This window comes from Nicotiana sylvestris, chromosome 1 (assembly GCF_000393655.2).
Source record: "Nicotiana sylvestris chromosome 1, ASM39365v2, whole genome shotgun sequence".
NCBI lineage: Eukaryota > Viridiplantae > Streptophyta > Magnoliopsida > Solanales > Solanaceae > Nicotiana > Nicotiana sylvestris.
Window position 1 is genome coordinate 157,289,759 of NC_091057.1, and position 27,464 is coordinate 157,317,222.

The window sequence follows — 27,464 nt, forward strand, 5'->3', positions numbered from 1 at the left end:
GAAAATTTCCTCGATTTGGGATTCAAGATAAACCGGTGACTTGGGACACCAAAAGCCAAACCTTTCCCAAGTGGCGACTCTGAATTAAATAAATAATCCCATTTCGAATATTGTCACTTAAATTGGAAAAACTCCCCTCGCGCATCTTACCCTCCGGGGCGGGCGCGCAAAAAGGAGGTGTGACAGCTCTGGCGACTCCGCTGGGGAAGATTAACCCAGAACCACTGGTTCAGGGTTCAAGAATTCGAGCTTAGAATAATTGTTATATTTGTCTTTATTATCTGATATTTATTACATGTTTTGACATAACGTGCTAACTGTTGTCTTTTACCGCTTTGATATTATCTGAACTGTATATAAACTGTGCCGAACCCTTCTATCTTCACCTTCGGGGAGAAGCTCGCTGGTCGAGGCTCCCTATTCTGTTAGTGTCGATACCCAAAATAAGAAAGAGGACGGATAAGTTACGAAGCCGGACGGCCTTTTGGTTCCCGGTAAGTTGCCCCTCCTCGACTCGAGTTGTCCGCTCGGGTGCACAGTCTAGAGCATCTACCCAGGTTATAAACCTAGTATAACAAAACCTCATGTCGGATCCCTAGTAGGAACGCTTATCTGCATCATGTTGCATTTGACATAGGGGACTCAACACAGGGGTTGGGTCCGTCTAGGACAGACAACCTGGAATGAAAAGACCATCCTGCTGCATCCCGTTTGTTTTGCACGTCTATTTGCTTCAGATCTGCGTGTTGACCGGTTTCCGAAAAAATTTCAAAAAAAGAATAGCAGGATAGGGAGATAAGTACTTATTCTTTTGAAAAAAAAACAATGTCCAAGTAATGTCAAAACCTCACCGGAATTTTCTTTTTTTTTAAAAAAAAAAATATATATATATATATATATATAAAAGAAAAAATGAGAAAAAAAAACAAAGCTTGTTTTTAAATCTGACTATTCCTTTTAATCACTTTCAAAATCAAAAAAAATATATAAATCAAAAAAAAAATCAAAAAATATAATAATTTTTTTTTGTTTCATTTGTAGCACCTCTTTAAAAGATTTTCAAAATTTCAAAAAAGAGGAGTTTTAAAATGTGTAAATATTTCCTTGGTTTTTTTTATAATAAATTGAAAAAAAAAACATATAACAAAATTTAAAAAAAAACAGTTATTCTTCTTTTCTTTAAAAGGCTTTATTTTGTTTCCCCTATTTTTATCCGACCGAACTACGCCAGTTTGATTCTCGCACGGGGTGAGATACGTAGGCAACCCTCGTCGGGTCCAACCTCCCGTTTTTGTTTACAAAAAAAAAAAAAATCTAGATAATTTTAATTTTTGAGTCTAATAAAGTTTATCACCCTAAATAAATGTGCAAGATGAGCACGATACAAAACGAACCGTTTTCAATAATGACCAAGATCCCTTTTGAGTTGCGATTATGGTGGAACGACTTAGGCAAAGAGGGGCAAGGCAAAGTGAGGAAATATCTGAAAAATCTCCCGGATTTACTAGACATTCAGCCTCGGGGCGATATTATCAGATCATTGGTCACTTACTGGGATTCGGCGCACAATGTATTCCATTTTTCAGACTTCGAACTCACCCCGACGTTGGAGGAAATAGCGGGATACATTGGGGGTGATGAAGCTCCGTTAAGGTTCAAGTACTTGATTGCACCTAGGGCCGTCACGGTACACCGATTTTTGGATTTTCTGAAAATACCCCGAACATTTCACCATCCAGATCTTGCCAAAGGTTTCTGCAGTCTCCATCTCATGTATGCTAGATACGGTCATGAGGGCGGGTTCAATAAGCCGGATTTCAAACTGTGTAGCAAAGGCAACCGACAAAAGTGGGACGAACACAGGCAGTTAGCTTTTATGACAGCCTTCTTAGGTCTTATAGTGTTCCCAAGGAAGAACGGCAACATCGATCTAAAAGTAGCTGGGGTCGTCAGTACTTTGCTCACCCAAGATAAAAGTACTCTGGCACCTATGATTATGGCTGACATTTTCCGGGCTCTCACTGCTTGTCGAGCCAGGGGCGACTTTTTTGAAGGATGTAACCTACTGTTGCAAATATGGATGACCGATCACTTATGCTACTGCTCTCCGCTCTTGGGTTACGGTTCGCCCGAGAAGACTTGTATTGGAGAATTCTACACTAGAGCCAAAGGTTTCAATCTACCTGAAGGCGTCACATCATGGACCTCATTTTTCCGAACTCTCACTGCTAGCCAAATCCAGTGGACGCTCGGATGGTTCGCCTGTTGAGGAAATCATATACATGCCAGCAACCAGGCCCCACTTTCTGTTGATGGGACTTAAAAGCATCCAACCCTACGCACCATATCGGGTTTTGAGGCAACTTGGGAGGTATCAAGTGGTGCCGAAAGATGAAGATCTGAGTACCCAAGTGATTGAGATCAGTCCAGACGGTCGTTTTCCCGAAGAAGAAGTTCGCCAAATCTGGAGTGAGTGCCAACATCTGACGGCAAGCACTTGTGTAATGGATATAGCAAAAGGGGAAGTTGCCCCAGGATATCACGCTTGGTTCAGGGGCGACCTGTCTTGTGAAAGACCGGCTAAGAGACCACATCTCAAAGACAAGGGCAATGGAACTGGTTAGCAAAAGAAAAGGGGTATCGGGCCGAGATCGGTGATTTGAAGCTACAGATTGACAGTCTGAAATTCAATAACAGCATACAAATCGCGGCGGATTGAAGCGAAAAGAATAAATTGGTCCGAGAGAATGAAGAACTTAAGGCCCAAATCCAAAAATTAAGATTGTCTCTTGATGAACAGCCCAGAAGTCGATCAGACCAACGGTTGATTAAGGTTTTGAGAAGAGAAGTCGCGGAATGGCGAGATGGTTTAGAAGAATCGGGAAAGATTATGGCGAAGCTCAAGGCACAGTGGGGAGTAAAAGTAGAGAAGCATCGCCGATACTTGAACCAATCGAAACGCGACCACGAGAAAACTGTTGCCAAAATGAAGAGAGAGATGGCTACACTTGAGATCAAAGCAGCTAATCAGGCCAAGGACTTCCAAATTGAGAGCAGATACTGGTACGATTTGTTGGCCCAGATGAAGTTAGAAGTACGGCAACTGAAGCATCAGCATATACAGGATGCTCAGGTATTCAAGATATGTAGCGATCAGATAAAACGCCTACTCATAGAGAAGAAGCAAACCATAGATAGGATCAAGACCATTGCCCATGCCATCACCAGACGATGTCTACGATGTGAGAACATGACCAGCGTTACCGTCCTCTCGGCAGTGATGAGTTATGTCAAGCAGACCATGTATGATCTGGAGCAACTTGAGAGGGATCTCACACCTAGGACCGCGGCGAGGCCGAACGATGCCCCGCGAACACCAATTTTCAAAACCATAATGTACTCATAAGTCAAGTCTGTATCTTAGCATCTTCTGCCTGTTGTTCCCATCAGGGTGATTTTTAGTCTATTTTGAGTCCAGGTTTATTTTTAAAGTTTGCTCCTTCTTTCGCAAAATGTAGTTTGTAATAGACCGCTTCAACAATAAAAAGGTTGTTTCTTTTACGCTTATTTGTGTTTTTGAACTACGTAATGATCTGATTCACGTGGCGTCGTGATACGTAGGCAATCCTCATTGGATCCGGTCGCATTTTTACCCCAAAATAAAAACATAAAACAAAAACAAAAAGAGAAGAAAAAAAAAGATAAGAAAAGGGAAGCCTAAAAAGAATGCCGGAATGACGCATGCTTTCGTCGCAAACATGTAGAATTCACTTAACTGTATAGGTGCATCATGCTCAATGTGAGATTGCCTATCTGTTATTTATTTTGAAATTAACCGCTCGTGTGTCGTTGAGTTCCTCAGGTTTTTGGAAAAGACGGTTGGTTTGGTAAAAGTCTGGCCTCGCACTCATACTTCACGAGGTCAAAGAGAAGTGTTCAACTACCTGTTGTCAAGACCGGAAGCAGTACTCACACTTACTTCACCAGGTCAAAAGGAAGTGCGGAAATATCTTCAGAAATCCCGTTGCAAACAATCCCTGTTTCCGAGGAGAGCTCGATCTCAGCCGTCCTCACACCTGAATCCGCAACTGCGGAGGAAAATAGAATCCTACGGCTCCGCATGTTGGAAATGCTAGACGACTGGAATAATGGGAAAGAGCCGCCAAGCGTCGTCCCCGGATTCCCTGAGTTATTCTCCAGGTCAAGCGAGACTTCTAATGTCCCCATAAATTATCCTGCCACCCCATTCGGGTACCCAGCCACTTCAGCCTTCTCTGTTGGATCGTCTTCTGAGCCTCATCCCCGAATGTCAGCCACCGATGCAAGCATGAACATCTTTACTACACCGCCCTGCCCGATTACGGCACAGCCTGCTACGTACAAGCCAAGCTTTGACTCATCTTCTTTTACATTCCAAGCACCCTCGTTCTCAATGGAACCAACTAGGTTCGCTACCAGCGCTAATCCTCCACCGCCTCAGTGCGAGCTCGCACCCGGGCAGGATCAGACCCCAGAATTGCGGAACAAAATGAGATAGCCAAAAGAATGAGAAGCCTTGAACAGAGTTTGAAGAATATGCAAGGTTTGAGCGGACAGAAGAGTGTCTCTTATGCCGACCTATGCATGTTCCCTCATGTGCACCTGCCAGCGGGTTTCAAGACCCCAAAGTTTGAGAAATACGATGGACACGGTGACCCCATTGCACATCTTAAGAAATATTGCAACCAATTGCGGGGAGCCGGCGGAAAAGAAGAACTGCTAATGGCATATTTTGGGGAAAGTCTAGTAGGGATAGCCTCAGAATGGTATATGGACCAGGAAATGTCCCGATGGCATATATGGGATGATCTCGCCAGAGATTTTGTGAAACAATTCCAGTATAACATCGACATTGCACCAGACCGAAATTCTCTGTCAAATTTGAAGAAGAAACCTTCAGAAAGCTTCAGAAAATATGCTATTAAGTGGCGTGAACAGGCGTCGAGGGTAAAGCCTCCCATGGATGAAGTGGAAATGGTCACTACCTTTCTCCAGGCTCAAGAGTTTGATTATTTCCAAAACATGATGTCAGCCATGGGAAAGCCATTTGCAGAAGCAATCAAGATTGGAGAGATGGTGGAGAATGGTCTGAAAACAGGTAGGATTCTGAGTCAAGCAGCCATAAGAGCGACCTCCCAAGCCGTCCAAAGCGGGTCCGGAGGAATGGCAAGAGGGAAGAAAAAGGAAGAAACGACCATGGCAGCCTCAGAAGCAAGGGAATATCGTCATCCCAGGCCCCGTTTTCCGGAAAGAACCCCACAACACTACTACCCCCACTCAAATCTGGCATATGCTCATCAACCTTATATGGTCATAAATGCCCAGCCTTATGCCCATCCGACGCAACAAGCCAACCGAGGTTCAGCTCCACCTCCCAGAAATCAGTCTCCTTACCGCAACCACTATAACCCACAACCCCCACAGAATAACTTTCGCCCTCAGGAGCCACCTCGAAGGCGGACTTTCACGCCCATCGGTGAACCATACTCTACTTTGTTCCCGAAGCTAGTCCAGTTGGGTTTCTTGCAACCAATCCCTCAAACAAGGCAAAACCCGACGTCACCTTCTTACAAAGCTGGAGTCAGATGCGCCTATCATTCAGGGGCCGAGGGACATGATACAAATGACTGCTGGTCGTTGAAAAGAGTGGTCGAGAATTTGATAGAGCAAGGGAAAATAGTGCTAAGGGACGAGGAGATCCCGAATGTAACTAACAATCCATTACCTGCTCACAATAATGGGCCGCTGATCGGAATGATTTGCGAAGACAAAGAATTCGACCCTGCTCTGAAAGCTATAATCACCATTGTCGACACGGGGAAAAGGCCTGAGACAGACCAGAAACCAGAAAAGGGGGAGGAGGCCAAGGCTATAAAGAGCGAGCCTGAAAAGAAGGTGGAGAAGAAAGTGGTACCGGTAAAGGATGGAGTTCTTTACATACCACGAGGTCGAGCTGAGAAGACGCAGAACTTCGGGATCAAAAAGACAAAACCTATGTACGTGCCAAAAGGGACCTATGTGGTCCGGGGGACGATTCAACCACCTCGGCTGAATGAGACAGTGGTTATCGGACGCGTGCCACAAAAGCCGATGACCAACTCATCCACAGTACCGTGGAATTATCAAAAGACTTTGGTAATGTACAAAGGTAAAGAGGTCATGGGAGAACTTCCAGAAAATACTTTCATTGGAAGGTACTCAAATACCTAAGAGCTAAACAACGCCACACGAAGGCGCTTCCCACCAAAGAAGCCTGTGAGCGTTGAAGAAGCGGAAGTGTTCTTCCAACAAATGAAAATGCCGGATTACGAAGTGATAGATCAACTGCGCAACTGCCCCGAGAAAGTATCCATGCTATCATTGTTGATGAGGTCGGCCGAGCATCAAAAGATCTTACTGAAGACCCTGAATGAAGCATACGTGCCAGTTGAAACCTCGGTTGAACAACTAGAGCGGATGACAGAAAAATTCTTCGCCGTCAACCAAATCTCTTTCAGCAAGAACGACTTACCCCCGGAAGGAGCGGCACACAACAAGGCCTTGCACCTAACAGTTAAATGCGAGGACTACTATGTCAAGCGGGTAATGTTGGATGGGGGATCAGGTGTTGACATTTGCCCGCTCTCCACGCTACAAAGAATGGAAATTGGGACCGGAAGAATCCGACCCAATAATGTCTGCGTAAGGGCTTTCGACGGCATCAAGAGAGATACCATGGGGGAAATAGACCTGTTGTTGGTCATAGGACCAGTCGAGTTTGAAGTAACCTTCCAGGTGCTCGACATGGATACATCCTACAATTTTCTCCTCGGCAGACCTTGGATCCATGCGGCAGGAGCCGTTCCTTCCACTCTTCACCAGATGGTGAAGTTCGAGTACGAAGACCGAGAGATCGTGGTCCATGGAGAAGATGAGCATGCTATTTATCGGGACCCATCCATCCCATATCTTGAACCAAGAGAAGGAAGCGAACATACGGTCTATCAAGCTTTCGAGATTGTACTGGCAGAGCAGCACGAAGAGGGAATACCCTACCCCCAGCCTTTCTTGTCTAACGCCTCGGTTATGGTAGCCAAAGAGATGATCCGCCATGGATTTAGGCCAGGGAAAGGGCTTGGACGAACCCTGCAGGGAATAACCGAACCTATCACCTTACCGACCACCAAGAAACCTTTCGGACTAGGTTTCAAACCCACTCCAAGAGATGAAGAGTGGGCAAAGAAAAGGAGAAATGAGGGTTGGAAGTTACCTCAACCATTGCCGGATTTATATGAAACTTTCATCAGGCCAAGGTACACCGAAAAAGAAGACGATGAGGTCTTCACGGCTGAGGAAATCGATGAGATATGCGGGGCAATGAGAGAGATGCTCTACGAGGTCCACATGGTTCAACCAGGTGAAGGCACAAGCATTGCTGAGATGCTGTACGTGGGGCCGAGCGCCAAACTTCGAAACTGGGAGGCCACGCCCTTTCCGACTAGACGGAAGTCCGGGTAGACCTGTCCTGCCACCTTTCCTGTGTCACAAGTTGTCTTCAGGACATAACTTGAATGTTTTCTTCCTTTCAATTGTTGTTTTGAATTCCTATGTTGTAAACATTGTCGTCTTCCAACTTTCCAAAGAAAATAGAAAAAAAAATCAATCATTGCTTTCCCATTCTTTCTTTTGTTCTGATTTTTGTTATTTTTCCTTTTATATTTCCTTTCAGTTATAATAATGCGGCTTTAAATATGACATGCTTGCGGACTTCACGCCCAGATCACAACAAGCTATTTAACTATGAATTAATGAACTCAGAACCAGAATATGACGAAGAAGAGGCTTTTAGGGAAATAAACCGAGAGTTGGAACATTTTGAGAATAAACCTAAGCCAAATCTGAATGACACTGAACCGGTTAATTTAGGAACTTCTGAAGAAATCCGGGAGACCAAAATAAGCATTCACACGGACAAGAAAACGCGAGAGGCGATAATTCAACTTCTTTTTGAATTTAAAGACGTGTTTTCTTGGTCATATGATGACATGCCGGGTCTAGGTGTTGATCTAGTGGTTCATAAATTTCCGATTCATCCTGATTGTCCTCCAATTCAACAAAAGCAACGAAAGTTCAAAACTGAGGTCAGTGACAAGATTAAAGAGGAGATCACCAAACAACTGAAAACGGGAGTGATTCGGGTAGTCCAGTATACAACATGGTTGGCAAATGTGGTTCCAGTACCGAAAAAGGACGGGAAAACTCGGGTATGTGTAGATTACCGAGATTTGAATAGAGCAAGTCCCAAAGATAATTTCCCACTGCCCAACATCCACATCCTCGTTGATAATTGCGCCAAACACGAGATACAGTCTTTCGTAGATTGTTACGCTGGGTATCATCAGGTATTGATGGATGAAGAGGACGCCGAGAAAACTGCCTTCACCACGCCTTGGGGCACCTACTGTTATCGGGTCATGCCATTTGGTTTGAAGAATGCTGGGGCTACTTACATGAGGGCCATGACTGCCATTTTTCATGACATGATGCATCAGGAAATAGAGGTGTACGTGGACGACGTGATAGTCAAGTCCAGGACGCAGGATAATCACATCCAAGACTTGAGGAAATTCTTCGAGAGATTAAGGAAGTATGACTTGAAGCTGAACCCAGCCAAATGTGCTTTCGGAGTTCCGTCGGGCAAACTTTTAGGCTTCATCGTAAGCAGGAGAGGTATCGAACTAGATCCAACTAAGATAAAATCCATCAGAGATCTGCCTCCCCCGAGAACAAAGAAAGACGTGATGAGTCTGTTGGGCAGGTTGAACTACATCAGTCGGTTTATTGCCCAGCTGACAAGCACGTGTGAGCCCATATTCAAGCTGTTAAGGAAAGATGCGGCGATTAAATGGACAACTGAGTGTCAAGAAGCCTTTGATAAAGTCAAAGAATACCTTTCGAATCCCCCAGTCTTGGTCCCTCCAGAACCAGGGAGGCCACTTTTCTTGTATCTGACAGTCTTGGAGAACTCTTTCGGTTGCGTCCTCGGGCAACACGACATAACCGGAAAGAAAGAGCAAGCAATCTACTACTTGAGCAAGAAATTCACCGGCTACGAGGCCAAATACACTCTGCTGGAAGGACATGTTGCGCTCTGACGTGGGTTGCTCAAAAGCTGAGACATTATCTCCAAGCCCACACTACTTTCCTCATAAGCAGGCTGGATCCTTTGAAGTATATATTTCAGAAACCGATGCCTACTGGGAGACTGGCCAAGTGGCAAATCTTGCTTACTGAATTCGACATAGTCTATGTCACTCGCACGGCAATGAAAGCCCAGGCACTAGCAGATCATTTGGCCGAAAATCCGGTCGATGAGGAATACCAGCCATTGAGTACATACTTTCCAGATGAAGAAGTAAACACCGTAGAAGTGGTCTCGGAGGACGCTCATGTTTGAAAGATGTTCTTTGATGGAGCCGTGAATGCCAAAGGTGTAGGGATTGGGGCAATTTTGATCTCGCCTTCTGGTCAGCATTATCCCGCCACAGCTAGATTGTGTTTTTTTTGCACAAACAATACAGCTGAGTATGAAGCCTGCATCATGGGCATGCATATGGCAATCGATCAGGATGTCGAAGATTTACTGATTATGGGAGATTCCGACCTGATTATCCGGCAAGTCCAAGGCGAATGGGAAACTCAGGATGTCAAACTTATCCCTTACCGACAGCATGTGGAGGACCTCGGCAAGCGCTTTACATCAATAGAGTTCAGGTATATCCCGAGGTGTCACAATGAACTGGCAGACGCACTGGCTACTCTGGCTTCAATGCTACCCTACCCGAGCAACGTCCACGTCGATCCTTTGGAAATCCAAATCAGGGAAAGACACGGTTACTGCAATGTAATCGAGGCGGGATCAAATACGCAGCCTTGGTACCATGACATCAAGAGGTTCTTGAAAACGCAAGAATACCCCGAGCATGCTACTGGAGATCAAAAGAGGACCATTAGGCGACATGCAAGTGGTTTCTTTTTGAGCGGTGAATTGTTGTATAAGAGGACCCCGGACCTCAATCTCCTAAGATGTGTCGATATCGAGGAAGCGAGAAAGATCATGCACGAAGTACACGCAGGTGTGTGCGGACCTCACATGAACGGGTATGTCTTAGCGAAGAAAATCCTTCGAGCAGGTTATTACTGGATGACCATGGAAAAGGACTGCTTTAGCTTCGTTCGGAAGTGTCATCAGTGTCAGGTGCACGGTGATTTGATTCATGCACCTCCCACGGAACTGCATCCCATGTCTGCACCTTGGCCATTTGTCGCCTGGGGCATGGACGTTATTGGACCAATCGAACCAAAGGCTTCGAATGGACATAGATTCATACTGGTTGCCATAGACTACTTCACAAAATGGGTAGAGGCTGTCACTCTCAAGTCGGTCACTAAAAAAGCTGTAGTGGATTTTGTACACTCAAATCTTATCTGTCGTTTCGGTATTCCTGCGACTATCATTACAGATAACGCAGCAAACTTGAACAGTCACTTGATGGGAGATGTATGCGAGCAATTCAAAATAACGCATAGGAATTCTACTCCTTATCGGCCAAAGGCCAATGGTGCTGTGGAAGCGGCAAACAAAAACATCAAGAAGATTTTGAGGAAAATGATCCAAAGTTCCCGACAGTGGCATGAACAGTTACCATTTGCATTGTTGGGGTATCGCACTACGGTACGCACATCAGTAGGAGCGACTCCTTATCTTTTGGTTTATGGGACCGAGGCTGTAATACCGGCAGAGGTAGAAATTCCTTCGCTTCGAACCATTGTCGAAGCAGAAATCGAAGACAGCGAGTGGGTCAAGACTCGGTTAGAGCAATTGACTTTGATTGATGAAAAGCGAATGGCCGCGGTTTGTCACGGACAGTTGTACCAACGAAGGATGGCCCGTGCTTACAACAAGAAAGTCCGACCCAGGAATTTCGAAGTAGGTCAGTTGGTACTGAGGCGTATTCTGCCGCATCACGAGGAAGCGAAAGGGAAATTTGCTCCAAATTGGAAAGGCCCATACATCATAAGGAAGATATTGCCGAAAGGAGCATTGTATCTAGATGATATCGAAGGAAATGACCCCGAAACAGTAGTAAATGCGGATGCAGTCAAGAGATACTACGTCTGAATTATACTCCAGTAGTCTTGACACATTTGAAATGACGAAGGTTTTATTCCCCACTACTCCCCAAACACTACCCAATTCTCTCTACAAAACTTTGATCCGCTTACAAAAAAAAACCAAAAACAAAAAAAAAAACAAAAAAAAACAAAAACAAAACAAAACAAAACATTGATTGAGGCCTGAACTACGTTTGACTTGATTCCGAAAGGATACGTAGGCAGCCTCTCCCTGAGGTTCAGTCACACCAACAATAAAATCCCATTCACCCTGAAATTGAAACCGGGGCACGTCGAGCAGTTTAGAAGTTAGTATCATCTACCTCTCTTTACCAAGCACAAGCCTTCAGATCAATTACCAAAGATAGTGGGAAACCAATAAGCGTCACAAATGGAGACCGGCACACTCTGAATTGAGAGAGATAAAATGAGAGAGTCTCGTCGGTGAAAACCTTCGGGCACCACGAGGCGACGGGAGTAGAGAAACCAAAATGAGAGAGCTTGTTTAGTAAAAACTCACAAAGAGTGCTATCAAGCGATGACAGGAAGAGAAATGAGAGAGGTCAGCCGGCGAAAACCCGCAAAGGGCGCTGTTGGCCGAAAAGAATGACTCCACCCCAAGGAGGTCTCGGCAAAGTTCCACCGGTTTGGAATCACAGATCCGTTCTGGTTCAGGGAAACGCAAGTTCATGGAAGGTCAGGCGTCCAGTCCAAAGAGCATGTCATGTCATTTAAAGCCAGCGTTATCTTCCTCAGATAAGTCTTTCTCGTCCCAAAAGGGACACTCCCTTCCTGAAATTTGTTTTCTCCTTTCTTTGTTTCTCTTCGAATCCCTTTTATGTTTTAACCCCAAGTTCAGGATACACCGGAAAGGGCAGGTGGCAGGTTTGTTTTCACGGAATTCCGTTTCATGAAGGAAAACACCCCGTTTCGTTGGTACGTCCGTCCAAACTTGATGAATCATGATGTTTGATGGCGTTCGAAGTAAAGAGGAAAAAGAGAAAGTTCCCCCAGCAAGTCCGCCTTCGGACGAATCCCCACAGAGTCTCCCCTTGTACAATCCCCTACAGAGTCTCCCCAATATATATATAAAAAAAAATCCCCGTTAGAATTTCTCCAGCACATCCCCAGCGAGTCCCTTTGTAAAAATTCCCCAACAAGCTTACCCCAACAAATCCTAGAAAGCCCGCTTCGAAACAAATCCCCAGCATGCACCATTGTACAAAAATCCACACAAAGAATCCACTTTGTAAATATTCCCCCACATGGCTTCCTTTTGTACAAATCCCCACAGAATACCTCCAATAAAATCCCCGTGGAGAACCTCCAAGCAAAACGGGACAAAAAAAAGATAGAAAAGAAAAAAGAGCCTTACGAGGCAAATCATCACAGAATCTGGAAATACAAGCCTGAGCAGTCTAAAGGGTTTCGACATATGAATCAAATCAATGGCGGGACTTCGCAACAGAAATGAAGACGCAACAAAGCAACCGGGAACGATCAAGGTCACCAAACCGACCGTCATTTCCGAACTAACAATTGTTCTTTGTCTGAAAAGTTGAAACAGGTTTAATCCAAGACAACCGTGCAAGAAGCAGGTGTCGCCCAAAGAAGAAGGTACATGGGTACAAGAAATATTTTGGCAATAAGGAATTCACTCGAAAGGTAAGTTTCCACGAAACTCCCTTTTATCTTCTACTAAAACAAGAAAATTCAAAAAAAGAGGTCAGTTGTTGTTCTCGAATTTTGTCCCCAGCCAGTCAGCACTAGGGTCTTAAACCCTAAACTGAATTTTCCCTTTCAGTCAGCATTAGGGTTTTAAACCCTAAACTGAACTTTTTCCTTTCAGCCAGCATTAGGGTTTTATACCCTAAACTGAGCTTTTCCATGCAGTCATCATTAGGGTTTTAAACCCTAAACTGAATTTTCCCTTTAGTCAGCATTAGGGTTTTAAACCCTAAACTGAACCTTTTCCTGTAATCAACATTAGGGTTTTAAACCCTAAACTGAATTTTTCCTTTAGTCAGTATTAGGGTTTTAAACCCTAAACTGAACTTTTTCCTGTAATCAGCATTAGGGTTTTAAACCCTAAACTGAATTTTTCCATTCAGCCAGCATTAGGGTTTTAAACCCTAAACTGAGCTTTTCCATGCAGTCAGCATTAGGGTTTTAAACCCTAAACTGAATTTTCCCTTTAGTCAGCATTAGGGTTTTAAACCCTAAACTGAATTTTTTCCTGTAATCAGCATTAGGGTTTTAAACCCTAAACTGAATTTTTCCTGTAATCAGCATTAGGGTTTTAAACCCTAAACTGAATTTTTCCATTCAGCCAGCATTAGGGTTTTAAACCCTAAACTGAGCTTTTCCATGCAGTCAGCATTAGGGTTTTAAACCCTACACTGAATTTTCCCTTTAGTCAGCATTAGGGTTTTAAACCCTAAACTGAACTTTTTCCTGTAATCAGCATTAGGGTTTTAAACCCTAAACTAAATTTTTCCTTTAGTCAGCATTAGGCTTTTAAACCCTGAACTGAACTTTTTCCTGTAATCAGCATTAGGGTTTTAAACCCTAAATTGAATTTTCCCTTTAGTCAGCATTAGGTTTTTAAACCCTAAACTTAACTTTTTCCTGTAATCAGCATTAGGGTTTTAAACCCTAAACTGAATTTTTCCTTTAGTCAGCATTAGGGTTTTAAACCCTAAACTGAACTTTTTCCTGTAATCAGCATTAGGGTTTTAAACCCTAAACTGAATTTTTCCATTTAGCCAGCATTAGGGTTTTAAACCCTAAACTAAGCTTTTCCATGCAGTCAGCATTAGGGTTTTAAACCCTAAACTGAACTTTTTCCTGTAATCATCATTAGGGTTTTAAACCCTAAACTGAATTTTTCCATTCAGCAACATTAGGGTTTTAAACCCTAAACTGAGCTTTTCCATGCAGTCAGCATTAGGGTTTTAAACCCTAAACTGAATTTTCCTTTTAGTCAGCATAAACTGAACTTTTCCATTCAGCCAGCATTAGGGTTTTAAACCCTAAACTGAGCTTTTCCTTTCAGTCAGTATTAGGGTTTTAAACCCTAAACTGAACTTTTTCTGGCAATCAGCATTAGGGTTTTAAACCCTAAACTGAACTTTTCCATTCAGCCAGCATTAGGGTTTTAAACCCTAAACTGAGCTTTTCCTTTCAGTCAGCATTAGGGTTTTAAACCCTAAACTGAACTTTTTCTTCCAGCCAGCATTAGGGTTTTAAACCCTAAACTGAGCTTTTCTATGCAATCAGCATTAGGGTTTTAAACCCTAAACTGAACTTTTCCATTCAGCCAGCATTAGGGTTTTAAACCCTAAACTGAGCTTTTCCTTTTATTCAGCATTAGGGTTTTAAACCCTAAACTGAACTTTTTCTGGCAATCAGCATTAGGGTTTTAAACCCTAAACTGAACTTTTCCATTCAGCCAGCATTAGGGTTTTAAACCCTAAACTGAGCTTTTCCTTTCAGTCAGCATTAGGGTTTTAAACCCTAAACTGAACTTTTTCCTTCAGCCAGCATTAGGGTTTTAAACCCTAAATTGAGCTTTTCCATGCAATCAGCATTAGGGTTTTAAACCCTAAACTGAATTTTTCTTTAGTTAGCATTAGGGTTTTAAACCCTAAACTGAGCTTTTCCATGCAATCAACATTAGGGTTTTAAACCCTAAACTGAATTTTTTCTTTAGTCAGCATTAGGGTTTTAAACCCTAAACTGAGCTTTTCCATGCAATCAGCATTAGGGTTTTAAACCCTAAACTGAGCTTTTCCATTCATCCAGCATTAGGGTTTTAAACCCTAAACTGAGTTTTTTCATGCAATCAGCATTAGGGTTTTAAACCCTGAACTGAACTTTTTCCTTTAATCAGCCTTAGGGTTTTAAACCCTGAACTGAACTTTTCCATTTAGTCAGCATTAGGGTTTTAAACCCTAAACTGAACCTTTCCCTTTCAGGCAGCATTAGGGTTTTAAAGCCTGAACTGAACTTTTTCCTTTTAGTCAGCATTAGGGTTTTAAACCCTGAACTGAACTTTTTCCTTTTAGTCAGCATTAGGGTTTTAAATCCTGAACTGAACTTTTTCCTTTTAGTCAGCATTAGGGTTTTAAACCCTAAACTGAACTTTTCCCTTTCAGTCAGCATTAGGGTTTTAAACCCTAAAGTGAATTTTTCCTTTGGTCAGCATTAGGGTTTTAAACCCTAAACTGAATTTTTCCTTTAGTCAGCATTAGGGTTTTAAACCCTAAACTGAATTTTTCCTTTGGTCAGCATTAGGGTTTTAAAACCCTAAACTGAACTTTTCCCCAGTTGGTCAGTATTAGAGTTTCAACTCTAAAAACTGAACTTCTCCCCAGCTATTCGGTATTAGGACTCCAACCCTGAACTGAGCATTTTTATCTTCCTTCCTCAATTTTATGAACTTCCTGGCGAATAATTAACGAAATTTTCCTAGTGAAACTGGGGCAGAAAATTTCGTTCGTTTGTCTGTTTTCTCCCGCAGGTCTAACCTCGAGCCACACGGATCGAAATGACCCACGAGATGAGTCTCAACTCAGAATCAAAAAAGAAAAAAGACAAAAAGAAGATGTCCCGAGATACCGGAGAAAATGGAAGGCGGATCGTTCCAAGATTTGATTAAGGTCCAGAACTCTGCCAGTCACGTCTCACTGAGTATCCCAGAGGTTAAGCTTACCTACAACTCGCAAGCATCAAGATTCAGATCGAAGTCTCCAAGCAAAATCAGCTAAGACCCATGATCAAGTCACAAAAGAATCATAGATAGGGATCTTGTAACTAGCAGTTGACATGCATATAAGTATTTAGTTCAGTTTCAATTTTTCTTTGGTTGTAATAAGGCGGTTAGTAAAGCAGGTGACAACAGCAACAGCAGTAACAGCAAGCATTGCAATCCCATGTTAGTCCCAGCTACCGAAGCTTCCCGAACTACATTGACCTGATTCTTGTTTAGCCCAGGATATGTAGGAAATCTTTGAAGCAAAGATTCGGTCAAATCTTTCAAAAACATGCTTCACACGGAGTAGTCCATAGGCAAAAATCGCTCATATCTGCTCACTTTATCTTTGCACGAAAACTCTTCGTGTTTCCGAACAAAGAGGGGCAGCTGTGAGCACGTGATTTTTGTCTTACGCGACAATCGCTCCAAAAAGAAATGAAAAATAATAACAAATGGTCCTGCTGTACAATTTTCGGATTTTACGTGGCATTTTGTTAATTATTTATGATTTTGCCCATTTTATTTTATTAAAACAAAATACAAAATGTATGTGTCATGCGTAATTTGAACCGTAATCCGGTTGTTAAATAGAAAATTATAAATATGCATCTTTGTCCGTGATTTTTTTTGTTTTATTTGATTCTACCTGCTTCAAATATTTTAATATGTGTGTGCAAATAATTGTATTAAGTGTCTATTTAATTTTAATTTGATTTACTTGGGTTTTGTTTTAAAAATAAAATAAAATATATATATAAAAAAAAAAATAATGCAGAATTGGTTTGAAAATCAGCTTGGGCTCATTTTTATTTTAAAATTTGAGGCCCAAATCAAGCCCAGAACGTGAGCCTGCCCCGGTCCAGACCAGCTGATACCCAGAGCTTCCAAACGACACCGTTTTAACCTGGTCTGATCTGGGCCGTTGATCTCAGATTGATCAACGGCCAAGATCACTTCCCCATAACCCACTGATGAACCCGACCCGTTCTACCCGGACCGACCCAAACCCCTTTAGGATGAAACGACACCGTCCCCCATCAGCCAAGAGATCCTGACCCTTCATCGCACCCCATCCAATGGCTAGGAATCAACCCCTCACTAACTATATAAACCCATAACCTTTACCCTGCCCCCTATCCGAACCCCCAGCCTTAGGTCATCTTCACCCCAGACCTCAGACCTTCAAACCCTAGCCGCCCCTGTATACTTTCACCATGAAAGCCGGCGGCATGGACGCCGGCGACCCCACCCTTAACACCATAGATGCTCCTCACCGTCCTGAACCCAAATCCACCAACAACACACTTCGAATCCTCTCCTACCTTCTCGAATCTTCATTTGAAGATTCGAGTCGGAACCTGATTTACACCGATCGACCTCAACGTCACACTAGATAGTCCCCAGACCCCCCTCGTGACCAAACCATGTTTGGTTTGGTCTGAATCTGACCAGGGAAGCATGAATCCCAGATCTGATTTTTGGAACCCTAGGGTTCCTCGTCACTGGTCTGTATCCGCTCGAGCTAAGGTATTTAGAGTCTAATGGATTTTAGTCGTCGATTAAAGTCCTTTCAACCCCAAGAAGGGCCTGTTCGAATCAAAGCCAAGACTTTTGATTTTTCGGGATTTATGGTGAGTTTTTGTTTTCCTCTTTCCTTTATTTTTAGTCCATGTGCTGATTAAAGGTCTGTTCATGTTTTGTTTAATTTGTGCCCCTGAATTTTATCAACTGTGTCCTGTCCACTTTGCCTGAACCTACGTGTTTTATTAAGTCCCTCTTCTATTCACTGATAATATGTATGTGTAAGCTGTACAATCAAATGAATTTGAATTGGTTCGTTCAATTAGTTCCCAGGGCCATTCTGTATTAACATTGCAATCTGAACCCCTTGTGTGATACTCTTGGATTTCTGATTTTTGGCTACGATTGTACATGTTATGATTAATATAGTCGAGTCGACATGTGTCGTCAATTAGTTTCAGCTGCCTGAACAATAACAAATCGATTTGCTTCTGCTAAGCATTGCCTGAATCAATTAGGAACTGAGTTTAGTACTTATAATTGTTAATATGAATCAGAAATATAAAATCAATGTTTTGTTTAGTTACAGTTTTGAAATTGGAGGGCATGTGCACTTGTGCACAACATGTGCATTTGTGCACCACATGTGCATTTGTGCACAGCCTGTGTCCTGCATAAGGGCTTTTTGAATTAAATAGTTTAATAGCATATGCTGTCAGACTACATTCTGTTGCCCATACTCTACTTTAGTTTCAGAAATAATAAACATTACTCAAAAGTGAGTCTGCCAGGGAATATCATGGGGTTTTGTTTATACTTAATTAGCTAAGTGGAATCTGAAAATAGGAGAGCACATGGGAGGGGTGTTCTAATTGTCTAAACAGGCTGTTAAAGAGTTGATTTTAGGTTTATAAAAGAGGGGACTTCCATCAGTTTTAAGAGAGACATCAGATAGATCCGATAAGAGAGAGCAAAATACATACACATACACACATAAGACAGGCATACAGACCTTAAGATAGACAAAGATACACACACACAGACAGAGAAAAAGAGAATACACACAGAAAACTTAGTTTGGAGATTGAGAGTTGAAGTTCTGAAAAGCAGAAAACTGGAAAAGAACTCGGTTTGATAACACAGACAGACAAAACTAGAAATTGCATTCTTCTTGCTGTCTTGATTTCAATGGTCTTGACCTATTTGTCCAATACTGATCTCTTCTAAATCCAACTGAGTCTGCTGGTTGTTTGTTGGTTTACTCTGGGATTTGGTCTAGCTGGGATCTTGATTCTATTCCAATTATTTTGCTTGTTGTTGCTGCTGCTATTCTGTTTCTTGCTGCTGCTGATTTCCCTATCTTCTTCCTCTTCTCCTTTGCATTTTCAGTATTTCCAGGTACACATCTCGAGTCTCACATTGGTGTAGCTGAATGTAACATTGAAAAGCATGAATAGAAAGATTTGAAGGAGTTATAATCACCCGCTATTTACTGACTGCCTTTTCATAAATGTTGTTAAGTTGTGTAAATTTTAGTTTATAGCTAATAGAGAATACATTAGTAAGTTTGTACTTAATTAAAGTTTATGTTAATTTGAAACTGTGGTATTTGATTCGTTTAGTAGCATACAGGATGTAAATATAATTCATGGAATGTGAAACTATTTAGTACGATTGTTAAAATTAAATTCACTCTTTCAGCATGCTCTGAATAAGTAGGGGCGAGTGGCTTTTAAATCTAACCAAATATGATATAGTTTTGAATCACCCAGTTCGATTTCCTTTAGGCAGTTTATAGGATTAGTTTTGAACATCATCAGTAACATCCTTTGATAAGGAATTCTTTAATCCTGTTTAAGCAAGTTAATTTAAATCCGATTTTAGGATGTTGTTCGGATTAAGTGTTGTATTTCGTCGATCTCGCATGTGACTTCTTTGTCCAATTAAAAGCATGTTGCACAGGGTATGACGTCTCTCCATGTTATAAGTAATTAATCAGAAATTGACAGGGATCCGGGTTAGGCCAAAGCATATACTTGAATTAACGTGTGTCTTTCTTCTTCTATTTTTAGACAAACGCATTTAGAAATGTAGCCGCTTTAGGATATCCTTTCTAAAATAGAGACGAGCCTCGCCAGATAAAAATACAAATTGCGGGCCCTCAATAACTAACCATAATAAACATTTAGAATTCAGGACAGGCCGTTTAGTGAATTTCATGGCCTTCCCCGAAAATAATAACGCGGTTAGACTCTTTAGGCGCGGCTTAATTAAATTACATTCTTAAACTCGGGTGCACATTGATGTGACCCGAATCCAAATCTCAACGGAGTCGAAATGTGTTAACAACTACGGGTGCATTGATTGTGACGCGGTTCGAGATGCATTTTCACGACATTGCAATTCTATAAAAATAAATGATAATAATGAAAGCGGTTTAAACTTAATAAAAGCACATAAGTCAAAACATGTATTTAAATCAGATATTTAGCCATTATAACAATTTAAGCGACCGTGCTAGAACCATGGGACTCGAGGGTGCCTAACACCTTCCCTCGGGTCAACAGAATTCCTTACTAAGAATTTCTGGTTCGCAGACTTCATTTGGAAAAGTCGAAAATTTCCTCGATTTGGGATTCAAGATAAACCGGTGACTTGGGACACCAAAAGCCAAACCTTTCCCAAGTGGCGACTCTGAATTAAATAAATAATCCCATTTCGAATATTGTCACTTAAATTGGAAAAACTCCCTCGCGCATCTTACCCTCCGGGGCGGGCGCGCAAAAAGGAGGTGTGACAGTATCGTGTCTTAGCTTCCAATAAGGACTTACTTACATAATAAATAGGAGATTGTTTACCTTGGTCCTCACGGACTAAAACAGCACTTACTGCGACTTCAGATACGGCCAGATAAATGAGAAGTTTTTCCCCCACCTTCGGTTTTGCCAACAACGGTGGTTTTGACAAATAAGCTTTCAAATTTCTAAGGGCTTGTTGACAATCTTCATTCCATTCAAAATGATCTTGCTTTTTAAGTGCAGAGAAAAACTTAAAACACCTTTCTGAGGATTTGGAAATAAATCTCCCCAAAGCTGCAATTCTTCCCGTTAATCTTTGTACTTCCTTTTTATTAGTAAGGATATCAGGGATTTCTTCTATTGCTTTGATCTGAGAAGGATTCACTTCAATACCACGGTTAGAAACAAGAAAACCCAAAAACTTACCTGATGCAACTCCAAATGCACATTTTTCTGGGTTGAGTTTCATATTAAATTTTCGCAAAATTTCAAATGTAACAGATAGATGAGAAATATGATCATGAGATCACTGAGTTTTGACGAGCATATCATCTATATATACCTCCATTGTTTTCCCTAAATGTTCTTGGAACATTTTGGTGACCAACCTTTGATAGGTTGCCCCAGCATTTTTGAGACCAAAGGGCATTACTTTATAACAGTAAGTCCCCCTGTCTGTGATGAAAGAAGTTTTTTCTTCATCACCAGGATCCATTTTAATTTGATTATATCCCGAGTATGCATCTAAAAAACTTAAAAGTTCATGACCTGCGGTTGCATCAATTAGTTGGTCTATATGCGGTAAGGGAAAGGAATCTTTTGGACAGGCTTTATTTAAATCGGTATAATCCACACAAACACGCCACTTACCATTTTTCTTGGGTACGACCACCGTGTTAGCTAACCAATTAGGATACTTTACCTCACGGATCGATCCGATTTTTAATAATTTTTGGACCTCATCCTGAATCACCTGGTTCTTGAAAGCACCTTGCTTTCTTTTCTTTTGCTTTATTGGTGTGAAAGAAGGGTCCTCATTGAGTTTGTGAGTCATCACATCCGGTGGTATCCCTGTCATATCAGCGTGGGACCAAGAAAAGCAGTCTAAGTTAGCTTTTAAAAATTCGATTATCATACCTCGCATGTTTAAGCTTAAATTGGCCCCGACATAAACCTTCCGTTCAGGCCATTGCTCAAATAACATCACTGCCTCAAGCTCTTCAATTGTCGTTTTTATACTTTCATTTTCTTCAGGTTCCTGAATTGTGTCAGGCCTTGAGTCCAAATCTGTCTTTTCTTGTTCAGCTGAAGTTTGATCTTTTTTACCTTCAACTGCTTCCTGTAATTGCTATTTTTCTTTATTTACGGTGCTCGTACTTGTTACAGTGTTGACACTTCTAGCCATCTGCTGATCCCCACGAATTTGGCAAATTCCCCATGGTGATGGAAATTTAATAACTTGATGTAGAGTTGATGGGACAACATCCATATCGTGTATCCATGGTCTTCCCATGATCATATTGTAGGCCATTTCCATATCAACTATCTGAAATTTAGTTTCTTTAACAACACTCGTAGCAAAAGTTGTTAGAATTACCTCTCCTTTTGTTACTACACTTGATATGTCGAAGCCTGACAAGGTGTGCGCCTTGGGTATCATTTTGTCTTCAGCTTGCATTTCACGCAACACCCTTAGTAATATAATATTTACAAAACTCCCTGGATCAATCAAAACTCGTTTTACATTAGTATCATGTACAAGTAAAGATATTACCAGTGCGTCATTATGTGGAGTTGTCACTCCTTCGGTATCTGCGTCATCGAACGAAGTACTTTCATTTTCTAGGACCTCCCGCACCCGTTTCCCGTGTGTAATTGTTACCTTAGAAACCTTGTTGGAGGTTGTGTAGGTTATGCCATGAATATCTTCTCCCCCGTTTATGACATTCACTATCCCCTTGGGTGAAGGAGGCTGTGGTGGCTCTTGCCTGTTTTTCATATAAGCTTGTTTTCCTTTCTCGCTAAATAACTTAGTAAGGTACCCTTGCTTTAATAGATGATCCACTTCACTCTGCAGGAATCTACATTCTGAAGTTTTGTGCCCGTGATCGTTGTGGAATTCGCACCAATGATCTGGATTGCGTCTATTTGGATTTGACCGCATCTCTTTTGGCCACCGTACCTTATCTCCCATGCTTCTTAAAATAGCTACGAGCTCGAAGGTAGAGACATTAAAACTATATCCGCCGAATCGTGCCTTTAAACTTCTGTCATCATCTCGTGATTCTTGTTTGTTCCCATCATTCCTGAACTTTGAAGAAGAGCCAGAGTCCCTGTTCCTCGACTTTTGATCATATTGCTGGCTATCTTGTTTCGACCGTGGGTCTTTTCCTGCAGGTCCCATATATGGATCGTACCTATTTTTACCTGATCTTTTTTCGGTTTCTGATCTTCGGGGACCACCCATTTCTTCATGATGAAACTTAGGTACGGTATCTTCTTCAATTCGCAGCTTCGTACTATACCTGTTGTAAACATCATTCCATGTGGTTGCAGGAAATTCTCGAAGGCTTTCTTTGAGTCGTCTTGTGGCTTCAGAACTTTTGTTATTTAAATTACTTGCAAAGGCTATTGCAGCCCAATTGTCATGCACACGAGGTAGAGTCATTCTTTCACGCTGGAATCTATCAACAAAGTTTCTAAGCAACTCCGAATCCCCTTGTTTGATTTTGAAAATATCTTCCATTCTTTTCTCAACCTTTTGTGCTCCCGAATGTGCTTTAATAAAAGAATCTGCAAGCTCAGCAAAAGAATTAATAGAATTTTTAGATAAAAGAGAATACCAGGTTAATGCACCCTTGGTGAGTGTTTCTCCAAATTTCTTGACCAATACTGATTCAATTTCTTGTTTGGTCAAGTCGTTGCCTTTCACGCCTGTTGTAAATGCAGTCACATGGTCACGTGGGTCTGTAGTACCATCATATTTCGGGATGTCAGGTATTTTGAATTTTTTCGGAATTGGAAGGGGAGCAGCACTTGGCTTCCATGGTTGTTGTGAGTATTTGTCCATGTCTACTCCTTTTATTACAGGCGGAACTCCAGGGATTTGTTCAATACGCTCATTTTGTTCCTTAATCTGTTTCTGCAAGGTTAGTACTAAATTTTGCAAATATGAATTATTTGAATTATCTGGTCCCCCTTCCTGTGGTTCATTGGGGGTTGCTCCGTTTCCAAAATTATCAAGACCAGAATGGGGATTCTCCAATGTATTATTATTAGGAGTTGGTGTGGGTGGTGCAGCAGGCAATCGACTAACAAGTGCCTGAAGAGCTTTGCCGACCTGTGCATCAATTAGCTTTTGTAAAGCTTCAGTTGTAACTCCTTCAAAATGTTCAGATTGCTCTTGTTGATCAGCACGGGATTCAGTAACAGGAGTGCCTTCACGAGATTGACGTGGTGAATCTGGAGGGTAGGGAACCACGTCATCTTGATTTTGATGAATTTGATTTTCATGGTTTCCCAATGTGTTATTACTGTTATTGTCGGTGTTGTTGTTTGACATGGTGACGACAATAGACAAGATATAGCTTAAAATAAAAGATTATCAGATTCCCGGTAACGGAACCAATTTGTTTAACCAAAAATCTGAGTCTTTGGTCAAAGCTAAAAAGAAATTCGGGTTACTAATAATCAGGAGACGAAAATAAAATACTTTTGAGAATGATGGTAAAACAGCAAATAGTTTTGTATTTCAATGAGTTCCAAATAGTATTCTGTGTCCTTACAAATGATGATACTTCTTCCTTTTATAGATAATTCTAGGTAAAGGAATGAAGCCTCAGCTTTAATGATATAATTATGAGTAATAAATGATATTAAATAAGCCGTTATACAATCATTCCTATTAAATACCAATTTTCTAATGTATCAGGTATTTAATAATGAATTTGGACTCCTTTCTGTCATCAGATCTTTGTCTTTAATGCCTTCTAATCCGTTGGCTTTAAATGACTTGAATTGGTACAAGACTTGTATCTGCACTTCGTCTCATGCCTATTTAAGTTCCTCTTCCCGTGGCTGTCTCTATCCGTGCCTCTTAGTCAATAGTTGCACTTTGACCATTTAACCAAACCACGTGTCATGCCACGTCATCTTTAATATAAACTCAGTTTTTTTCCAATACAGATAGTCCCCCCAACATTCCCTCGTACGAGGAGAAAGATGTTTGAGCTCTTCTTCTACACTCACCACCTCTACATTCTCTTCGTCGTCTTCTTTGTCTTCCATGTTGGTGTCTCTTATGCTGGAATTATGCTTCCCGGTTTCTACCTCTTCATGGTTGATCGATACTTGAGATTCTTACAGTCGCGATCAAATGTTCGTTTGGTCTCAGCTCGAGTTCTACCATGTGAAACTGTTGAGCTAAACTTCTCCAAGAGTAAAGGTAACTGAAGGAACTATCATCATTTATATTGACATTGATCGAGGTAGAATGTTAAGTAAGTTATCTAAATAACATGTTTGAGCACTTCTCTTTTCCTTTATTTGGCAGGTTTAAGATATACACCAACTAGCATCATGTTTGTGAATGTACCTAGCATTTCAAAAATGCAATGGCATCCTTTTACAATCACTTCAAGCAGTAGTTTGGAGGCAGATAAGCTCAGTGTTGTCATTAAGGGTGAAGGAAGTTGGTCCAAGAAACTTTACCAGATGCTTTCTTCCCCTATCCATTTAACACTTAATGGTCAGTTTGGTAATAAATATAGTGATATTGTCATATGAGATGATGCGACAAACTTAACATGATTGAAAATATTATTGTGCAGCAGAAGCGAGGGATTTAGAGTTAGTGGATTCAGAATGAATGTGATCTTATTGTTATTTTTTATATATACATTTAAAAATATTTTTGCATTTCCTTGTTGCAGGCATGATTTACTAATTATGGTGAGCGGCGGGAGTGGAATCACCCCTTTCATCTCCATAATAAGGGAGCTAATTCACACAAGCGAGTCACAGAAATGCAAAACACCAGAAATCCTACTTTTAAGTGTGTACAATAACTCACAAGACCTCACCATGTTAGACCTTCTCCTTCCCATTTCTGGTGCCTCATCTGAAACTTCTAAGTTAGGCCTACAAATTGAGGCTTATGTAACAAGAGAAAAGCAACCCATATTAGCTGAAGACAAGAAGAACTTGAGGAGCATATGGTTCAAACCCGACCCATCTGATCAGCCAATCACTCCAATTCTTGGCTAGAACAATTGGCTTTGGCTTGGTGCTATCATATCATCTTCCTTCATCATTTTCTTGATTTCTTTGGGGGCTTTGAATAGATATTACATATATCCAATTGATAAAAATACCAATGACATCTACTCTTATCCGATAAAGGTTGTGCTGAACATGCTTCTGATTTGCATTTTCATAGTTATCACAAGTAGTGCAGCATTTCTTTGGAACAAGAGACAGACTGGTGTAGATGTCAAACAGATTCAGAACATGGAAGGTGCAACTCCAACGTCTTCACCTAATTCTTGGTTCTATAATGCTGATAAGGAGATGGAGAGTTTGCCCCAACAATCACTTCTTCAGTCAACTAAACTCCATTTTGGTGAAAGGCCAGACCATAAAAGTAAGTTCATCCAAAAAATATACTGAATAAAGTATCCCCAGATATCAGTCGTCATATATCAAGTTTTATTTTGATTTGAAAAATAGAGTAATAACATATTTTAATCCTTTAAATTTAACTAATGGTGTAAACAATTTTTATGCTTTTTCCCCCTATAACTTAAATCCCAAGATCATTTAGCTATAGGATCAATCAAATTACCTAACTTTTACTAAGTAATAGAACTACTGGAGACTCTTACCTACTACAGTTTAAAAAAGTTGTAAATTTGATGCAGGGATTCTTTTTGAGAGGAAAGAATCAAGTGTTGGAATACTAGTGTGTGGGCCAAAGAAGATGAGACATGAAGTTGCAAACATTTGTTCATCTGGTTTAGCATCCAACCTTCATTTTGAGTCCATCAGCTTCAGTTGGTGACTTTTCTTTTTTTGGCATAATTTCAACATAGTCCATAGAATGGCAAAATATTCATCCTTCCCTATCCTTGCCCCACCCCCTACACAAATGGAAAATAAGATAATATCTTCTTTTTTGGTTGTTGTGGTTATGCTCATGTAGTCATGTTGATTGAATTTTTCTAAGTGCTCCTGTAACATGTTCCTTTTGTTGTGAAATGTAAAAAGTACTAAAAGTTCCAATCCAAGTGCTTTCTTCCAATTGAGAACTCCATAGTTCCATATTAACTATATGAAAATTTATATAAAATCATTCGATGGATTTCGAATCAGGTCAAAATTCAAGTTCTGATAAATAATTCCAAACTTTGGAATGTTAAAATATTTGCTTCTAATGGCTGCTATGATGAGATGTCCGCGTAAAGATATTAAACTTGAAGCAAGAAATATAGGTAGTTGGCTGCAAAGACGGATTTAAGATTCGGAACATGGCAATAAAGGACTGAAGATCGGCCTTAAGTCTTACCGGGCTAGAACCCGGGGTCAGAATGTCTGTCTTCGAGAATATTGAGTCCGTGATCTCAGAATCGACCATAATCCCGAACGAGCTTGAATAAATATTGTTAGCATAACCAACAAAAGACCGAAATATTCGTGACCGGTCGGATATTACGGCGGGAATCTCGGCACGTATCAATAAGGAATCGGCAATCAGCAAATCAAGAGATTTTTTACCTTTTATTGAATTGTACCTAAAGTAGGATTCCTCCACTATATAAAGGGGGTCTGATAATTTGTTTAACACAGTGTAACATGCATTCCAAAGCAATACATTATTTTTCTCTTTAAGCGTCTATTCAACTGTGTCTTGATACCGATCGAAGAGCATCCAATTCGAGGGTGGCCAATCTCCCAAGACTGTAACTGTTCAATTCGTGTGCTTTGAATTTACTTTATCATTATTTATTTCAATTGCAACTTAATTTATCACTTTGTGTCAAGTTAATCCGCATATCCTTAAAACCACTTACAAATTTAATTGTTATCCGATTTGGAGGGTAAACAGTTTGGCAGCCACCGTGGGACTAAGGATAATAGTGGTTATTTGGTACAAATTTTTATAACACACACTACTTTACACTTGTTCTTTGAAGTGCCTC

General features: G+C 41.1%; 1 pseudogene; it reads left to right on the forward strand.

Annotated features, from left to right (window-relative positions):
• LOC138876480 (ferric reduction oxidase 2-like) overlaps window positions 1-26,326 on the forward strand; it is a 37,203-nt pseudogene extending 10,877 nt beyond the window's left edge.
• Window positions 26,327-27,464: the final 1,138 nt, after the last annotated feature.